Source organism: Juglans regia, chromosome 3, assembly GCF_001411555.2.
Source record: "Juglans regia cultivar Chandler chromosome 3, Walnut 2.0, whole genome shotgun sequence".
Taxonomy (NCBI): Eukaryota; Viridiplantae; Streptophyta; class Magnoliopsida; order Fagales; family Juglandaceae; genus Juglans; species Juglans regia.
The window spans coordinates 20767007-20775585 of NC_049903.1; the positions used below are offsets into that span (position 1 = coordinate 20767007).

Sequence of the window (8579 nt, forward strand, 5' to 3'; positions counted from 1 at the left end):
CTTTGCCAGGAAAGGTCGGCCCAGTATCAAAGGGATATCATCATCCTCCTCCATATCAAACACAATGAAGTCGACCAGGAAGATGAACTTATCAATTTTTACAAGTATGTCCTCAATGAGTCCTCTCGGGTATTTAATAGATTTGTCAGCCAATTGTAGAGAGATAGTGGTTGGCTTTGTTTCTCCAAGACCTAATTCCCTAAAAATAGAGAGATGCATTAGATTAATACTTGTCCCTAAGTCGCATAAAGTTTTATCAAAATATGAATTTCCTATAGTGCAAGGGATTGTGGAATTCCCTGAATCTTTCAACTTAGGCAGCAACTTCGTTTGTAAAATTGCACTGCTCTCCTCTGTCAACATTACAATCTCATCCTCCTCCAACTTCCGCTTGTTTAATAATATGTCCTAAAAAAAATTTTCATATTTTGGCATTTGCTCTAAAGCTTCAATGAAAAAAATATTAATATGCAGTTACTTAAATATATTGAGAAATTTAGAGAACTTATTATCAATCTTATTATTATTATTATTTTTAATCTCTGCGGAATAGAAATTGGTGGATCATATATTGAAGGAGAATAAGTTTCAAAAATCAACTCCCTGGATTTCTTGGGTTTTGCAGCCCCTTTATTCCCTTTAGTCTTCTCAGCTTACTGGTCGATTAGATCCCGATTTGTATTTTTCACCTCGTACTCGATTTCCTTCTTTTAGGAATCCACATTTTCGGCAGCTTCTGCATCTCCCTCGGTATTTACAGACTGGTCATATGTCCGCCCACTTCTCAATGTTATGGCTTTGACATGTTCCTTCTGATTGGTCATAGTGTTGCTCGGTAAAGTCCCTGTTGTCCTCTCGGTAAGCATGCTTGAGAGCTTACTAATTTGCACCTCAAGATTGCAGATTGAAGCCGAGTTGTTTTGGATCACCATATCAGTCTTGTGCATGTACTGCATAAACATATCCTCAAGTGTCGGCTTCTTCTTTTGCTATGGAAACTGTTGAGGTGGTCTAACTGGCACTTGGTTATTGCTCCATGAAAAGTTAGGGTGATTTATCCATCCAAGATTGAACGTGTTTGAATAAGGATTATTTTAACATTGAAAATTGGACACGTAATGGGCTTGTTCATGACTCGGTTGGACAAAAGGATTCCCCATTTGGCAATCTACACTTGAGTGATTTCCTACACAATGATCACAAACAACATTAGTTTGAATAACATTAACATTCATTTTACCTAGTTGTTGTGATAAATTTACTATATGCACCGCCAATGTGGTTATAGAATCGAGTTAAAAAATGTCAGCTATCTTTCTTGGCATTACTCTCTCCACAATCCATTGATAGTTTTTGTATGCCAATTCTTCCAGAAGTCCATATGTGGCTTCATGGGTCTTACTCATTAATACCCCTCATGCGGCCGCATCAACCATAGATCTATTTATGGGTACCAAACCATTGTAAAATGTATGTACTTGAAGTCAGGCAGGGAGGTCGTGATGTGGACACTTGCACAATAGATCCTTGTATCTCTCCCATGCCTTATATAATGATTCACCCTCAAATTGGGTGAATGCAGTTATATCATTCATCAACTTCGCGGTCTTAGCTGGAGGAAAATATTTTGCTAAGAATATTTGTGCCAACTTCTCCCAGGTAGTGATGATGCCGAGCGGCAAAGAGTTCAACCAAGTTTTTAATTTTTTCCTAAGTGAAAAAGGAAAAAGTCTTAATCGAATCATATCATTTGTCACTCCATTGTGTATAAAAGTATCACAAATTTCTAAGAAATTTGCAATATGGACATTAGGATCCTTTTGTGACAACCCCCCAAGCTGGACGGTTTGTTGAATCATTTGAATGATGGCCGACTTGATCTTGAAGTTATTGGCTTGTATAGCTAGCCGCCTTATACTAGATGTCGCCCCCTTGACAAAGGGAATCGCGTAGTCTCTTAACGCCTTATGCTCCTAGTCGACCATATTAAATTTGGAGGCAACGACCTCTTTCTTCTTCTCTTTTTTTATCCGGCATAAGGTTCTTTCAATCTTAAGATCGAAAAGTATATGCTCTAATGATTTAGATCAAGGCATGCACTTCTAATTCTAATTTTTAAAAAAAATAAAATAAAATAAAATTCAAAATAGTAAAAATCTAGCTGGTATCAATATCAATAACAAATAACAATTCCCTGGCAACGGCGCCAAATAATTGTTCGCATAAAAATATCTGCAAGTGCATAGAATCGTAACAAGTAGTAAAGTATTTTTAAAAAAATGGATATCGAACCTACAAGGACTAATTATGCTATTGAGTATTGAAATTTACTAAATTAGATACTATTTGGAAAACCGAAATTTGAAGAATAGATTATCTAAATTAAATTGAAGATAAAAGCATTAAAATTAAGATTTTTTTAAAGATAATAAAAATAGATTTAGAACTTTTGATTTTACCTAGCAAATTTCACACAATTTATTTTTCCTTATCTTAAAATTCCAATTATCCCAAACTGATGATAAAAATCTCTTAACTATTCAATATTTTCTCTCGAACAATACCAAAAATATCTCAAGCTAATAACTTATATCTCTATGTGAATTTAACTAATAACTCCAATTAAATTCTTTGGATTTTTTTTAAAAATCACACTAATCACGGTAAAGTATCTCTACTTTTGCTTAACTAATGGGGTTTAATCCTAGAGTTTTAATCACCTCTCGGTCTCACTATGATTCAATAGATCGAACAATAGTTAGCTAGAAAATTACAAGCATTAAGAACAAAGAATAAACACTAAATTATGAAAATATTGAAAATAAAATAACTTAGAATATATATTATGTGTTCAATGCTAGACTACATCAAAGCTCTAGAAAATAAAATTAGTTCATAATGAAATTAAAAAGAAAAACAATAAAATTGGTATTCTTCATTGGAATCAATTGATGAAGCATGCGACTCTCGCCTCTAGTTCCCAGATCTACCTCCTTGAAAGAAACTCAAATAATAAACTCTAAACTATCGAAACCTAAACACAGACTCTCTAAAACTAAAAACTGCAGACCCTCTTATTCATCTCATAAGTCGAGATTAAATAGATGTCAAAATTCAAATATGGAAACAAGATAAATGCAGCTACAATCTAGCCTAAAGATCTGGAAAATAGTTTCTAAAGATAGATGTTAACATAAAAGAAATTATCCCAAGAATAACGAGATTATCTAAAATGGAAGATTCAGTTATATGTGGCTTGAATTACAGAGCTTGGAAGGATTTGGTCACCAACAGATTGATTGCAGAACTCGGATTTGAAGGTCAACAGCAGACTGATCCTGGTCGGGAAGAATTATCCCACCGGGTAAATGTAGTATGCACTGAATATAACTGGTCTCCTTGCCTATCGAGTGGAAAGACTCCCGACCGGGATGACAGACTCCTCTCGCCAACCGAGTGGAAAAGCTGCTCGCCTTTTGTCTCGTTATTGCCCAAGATGTCGTTTAAGTTGGTCTTTTAAGTTGGTTGTTTAGACTAGTCGCCCAATCAAACGCCCAGGACCTTGTCGCCAAGCCTTCTCACCCAAGTTTTCGCTCCTAGTCTGGTCATCAGTCTCCTCACCCAAATCTCCTCTCTTGTACCAAAATGACATCCTTTAGCACTAAATCTTCTTATTCCTTCTAATTCAAGAAAATAAAAAAAAAAAACTATATAGAAATAAAATAAAATCAATATTATTGAAAGAAAAACGACACTTTTCATAAATAAAACAGTGATAAAAATCACATAAAAATAACACTTATCAATAACCAACAAAATAAATAAAATATTCTTATAAATAAGAAGATTACATAACAATTTTTCCCATCACAGACAACTGTGGAAATATTTCTACCCTTCCTATGGATTAATACCACTGAGCTCGTCATGGGACAAGTCTTCCATAGAAAAATCTGGGTACTCATTTTTGGGTGGAGGAGCAAGAATTACTATGGTAGGGGCTATTACGGATGGTACAAATCTACTATCAGGAGGTTAGAGCGAAACCAAAGGTATCCCATACGTCCTAGGATACGTAGTTGCCTAGGAATAGATTCGCATTCCTCTGCCTAGCAACTGGATATGGTTATCTACAATGATTGTAATTGTCGTACTCATAAAGTTTTCAATTATTTTCCTGTTGTACGGTGCCATCTAAAAAAAATAATGAGAAAATTACAATAGGCAGTTTACTATGAGAAAATATTGAGTAATATAATGGTGCAACAATGAGCACATAGGCAATTAACATGTAGAGATGAGTTTTAATTTGTAATGCTTCCAGAGCTCACTTGGGATTGGACAGTGTCTGAAGTATCTAGATATGTAACACAAGGTTACACACTGTTTGTACATAACAGTTAACATGCAATGCTCATAGCATGTTTCTAGCAGTACCCAATAATCGCAATGATTCAGACTACTAATGATTTGAGCAATTTTAATATGGTACCAAAATAAGTACTAATACTCCCAAAATACAAGGTTGTTTAAAATATCCATACAAAATAGGGTCCCAAACTATGATCCTTCGTGAAAATCCTCAGAACATTGTTTTTCAACATCTAGAAGTCATTCATTTCTAGAATCTTCTGAATATTCTTGAAGAGCTTTAAAACGTCACAGATGAACTTTTAGGGTGCCTCTAGTCGATCAACTAGTGAAGGGTTCGAGATTTTCTCGAGCCTCTTCGGGCTTTCCTTAACTATTGGGGGTTCTTTGCACTTACGCTTCCCCATTAGTATCCTCAGGCCATGTCACAACTTTTACCATTCCAGTGAGAATGTAGTGGAAACTATCACATTGAGATTTAAAGAAATCTTAGCAAGTTAAACAAAAAATATACACAAAGCTAACATAAGCATATATAAGGTAAACATGAACTTGAATGAGTGAGTATAAGCTTGTAATTCCGTCAAAACACATTTTTGTCCCACCTAGATTCCTTTCTCGAAAACATAGAACTTGTAACAATGTAACATTGTGCCATTTCATTTTAAGCACTTATACACTTATACCATATAACAATGAATGGACACGTCAGGACTACCCCTATGAAATGTGGGCTTGCTGCTAGTTATTGCACCACATTACCGACCCTTTGACCCGGTGTGAATATGTTATATACAGAGACACTCAAGCAGATCGAAACACCTTCACCATGAGCTTTACAATATGATACAGCAATTCACAATTCGCCTTCACCATATTTACCATGTATTTCACCCAATAGCGTTAGATGTTGCTACTTTGAAGTTCATTAACTTTACTTTGTTATCCTAAAGGTTACCACTCTAATTTAATCACTCCAGAGTGGACATGAGAGTTCCACTATGATATTCCCCCATCCTAGCATTGAGGTCGTGTCAAGACCTTTTTTTTTTTAATGTACAACTCGAAACATGTGATATGCGAACTTTTCACGAAACCATATAAACTTTTCATGTAATCATGGCATGTACTTATGCTCAATAAGCGATGAATGCAACATGTGAACAACTTGAAATAATTAAAATATTCAGATGCATATTCATGGGCATAACACATGATGATTCAACATGGCATATAACAATACTTAAAAGCTCCGAGCATATCATTTAGACCAAAATTTCAGCAAGCATCATTTGAACATATCATGAAGAGTCAATCATACAATGGCGGAAACCAATCATTTCATGTGAAATTTGAGAGAAAACAAAACATCAAATGATACAAATAATATAGATGAAAGGTTTACACAAAGACATAAGTATATTATCCAAGAGTAAGTTAGAGGCTAACTTACAGAGCTCCAAAATATCAATGAACAAGCAAGTTGTAACATATAAGTGTTAGATTTTTTAAGAAAAATGCTAAAATCTACGCACATGAACTATGCACCAAGGGTATTAAAACATCTAACCCTAACTGGTTTTTAAGCCATCCAGCTATCCACATTTTCCTTCTTTGTTCTTTGCCTTTTTCTTTTGATTCACTTACATATATATACACGGCAACAAGCCCTAGGACCAAATGATATCAGACTCTCCCTTCACTTAGGGAAAACCCTAATGGCCGAATGTGACAAGTTCTTTCTTGTAAAAACCCTAATGGCCATGTGTGCTTGAAGTGTAACAAAAACATACATGTTTGCATGGAACCCTAATGGCCGAAAGTTTCTAAACGTGCATGTGACACTGTAGATCATGTTTCTTCTCTTAGTGACTCAATGAAAATAGTCCATGAGAAACCCTAGTGAGGGACGACTATCTCACATTCACTCAAGAGGTTCTTCCTTCAACCATTCTCTTTAAGGGTTCCAATTCTATGAAATCCTAGACGCAAACCATACTCAACTTGATTTCAAGCATGGTCCATCCTCCCATGGCAGAAACTACACCTTGGTTCTCTTCTTGCCCTTTACAATACACTAATCAACCCATTTCCCTCACAAACTGAAACTTCTAAATCCATCTTTAGCATTTTCATATGTGATCTTAAAAAAGAATATGGTTTGAGCCTTCTTACTGTGCTATGCTTCACGAGATGCTTCCTTGAATTCTTCACTTGAATGCAGGAGAGTAGTGTTTGGAAAGGAAGAAAAATGGTTCTTGGCTTCTAGGGTTGGCGAGAAAGAAAGGAGAGAATGAGAGAAAAGCTGAAAATGTACAAATGACTCTTGGTCTCCCCCTTATCTTGTGTGGTAGTCGGCCATTAATGGCCCTATTTATGTGTTCCCTTGCCTCCGCCTTTTATCTCTTCCATCATTACTTCTACTAGAAAATGAAGAGTCACAGATTAAGCCTTTGCATGGGAGCCAAATGGCTCACTCTTACACTAGCCGAACCTTTCATCCTCCTTCCTTCAATGATTGCTTCTCTTGGGAACTTAAGGGACATACATGCATGGATGCCAAGTGGCACCCCTTGTCATGGATAAATACCTTCATCTCCCCTTTCTCATGATTGTTCTCTTCGAAAATCTAAAAGACTCCTTGCATGAAAGACTCCTTTGAAAATCTAAGGTTGAGCAAGCCTTCTCCCCTTCCTTCATCCTTGGCTTCATTGGAAGTTTAAAAAACTCCTTTGCATGGTTGACAAGTGGCATGACCAAAAACTCTAAGTCTTCATCATTAGATCCTTCTAGAAATCCCAAGGGAAAAGTACACGCATGGATGCCATGGATTTCATTTAGATTAACCAATGCCCCACCAGGCTACAACCTCTATGGATATGATTAATAGAATCTTTAGGCCTTACCTTGATGAATTTGTAGTGGTGTTCATTGATGATATATTGATTTATTCTAGAAATGAAGAACATAATAAACACCTGGAACTTATGTTAGGGCAACTTAAGGAACATAAGTTATATGCTAAACTCAGTAAGTGTGAGTTCTGGCTAAAAGAGGTGAAGTTTTTAGAGGACATTATCTCCAGTGAAGGAGTAGCAGTAGATCCTAGCAAGGTAAAGGCAGTATTGGATTGGCAACGACCCTGGGATGTGCAGGAAATAAGGAGTTTTCTAGGTCTTGTAGGATATTACAGAAGGTTTGTAGAAGGGTTTTTTAAGTTATCTAAACCCTTCACTGCATTGACCAGGACGATTGTCAAGTTCATATGGAGTGAGGAATGTGAGCAGAATTTCCTAGAACTCAAAAGAAGATTAACCACAGCACCAGTTTTGACTCTACTAGAACATCATAGAAAAAGTTCATGAAGCATATGAAACCTTCTTCGAAAAACAGGAGGATTTATTAATGTTGGTTTGAAAAAGCAATCTATAGTAATTATAATTTTATGCATAATGTATATATATATATATAGGTACAAATTAATGTGACAATTTTTGAAATGGTGAAGATTTAAAATTACTTGAAATTCAAATAAAAAAATAAAGTAAAAGTTAGGGACAGAACTCAATATATATAATATTATCGCATAAATATATATGTACGTACATGATGTAAATTTTAATACTACTCAGAAGTATGCATGCCTAATGGTATTGTTGGTCTTGCAAACAACTATGCCTAATATAAGAATTACTGAGTCAACCAAAATCGTGGGATGTCCATGCATGTTGATCTCCTTTTTTTATTCAATCATTTTTCTTGCGTGCATAGCAAAAGCGTCAATTATTTCTAACTCATCTTTGGAGGAAGAGTCATATAGAAGATAATCAAGTTCAAGAATATGTTCTACATGAGAAGAAAATAGATCATAGGCCTAGCTATTTTTGAAATTAATCAAATGTAGAGTGAAAATGTTTCGATCTGCATTGACAAATACAATCGTTCTAGAGTATAATTGTTGAAAAACGTGAGAGTTATGATCCATTGAAAAAGTGATCATTTAAAAATATACAATTATAGTTGAATATAATAGCAGTTATAAAAGCATTCTTGAGATACACAGAATGCTAACAAAAACTGTTTTCTAGTTTAATGTAAGTAATCGTTCGCCAATTATTTCAAGTTTATAGTGGTTTTCTAAGTGCATATGATACAGTCAGGACAAGGATAATTTCTCTTAATTTCTCTCGTTAAATCTACTGTTGGTC

At 35.2% G+C, this 8579-nt stretch overlaps 1 non-coding gene across 1 annotated transcript; it reads left to right on the forward strand.

Annotated features, from left to right (window-relative positions):
* Positions 1 to 1494: 1494 nt before the first annotated feature.
* On the forward strand, positions 1495 to 1601 carry LOC118348096. Its single transcript, XR_004801242.1, has one exon. It is a non-coding gene; the product is annotated as a small nucleolar RNA R71 (small nucleolar RNA).
* Positions 1602 to 8579: the final 6978 nt, after the last annotated feature.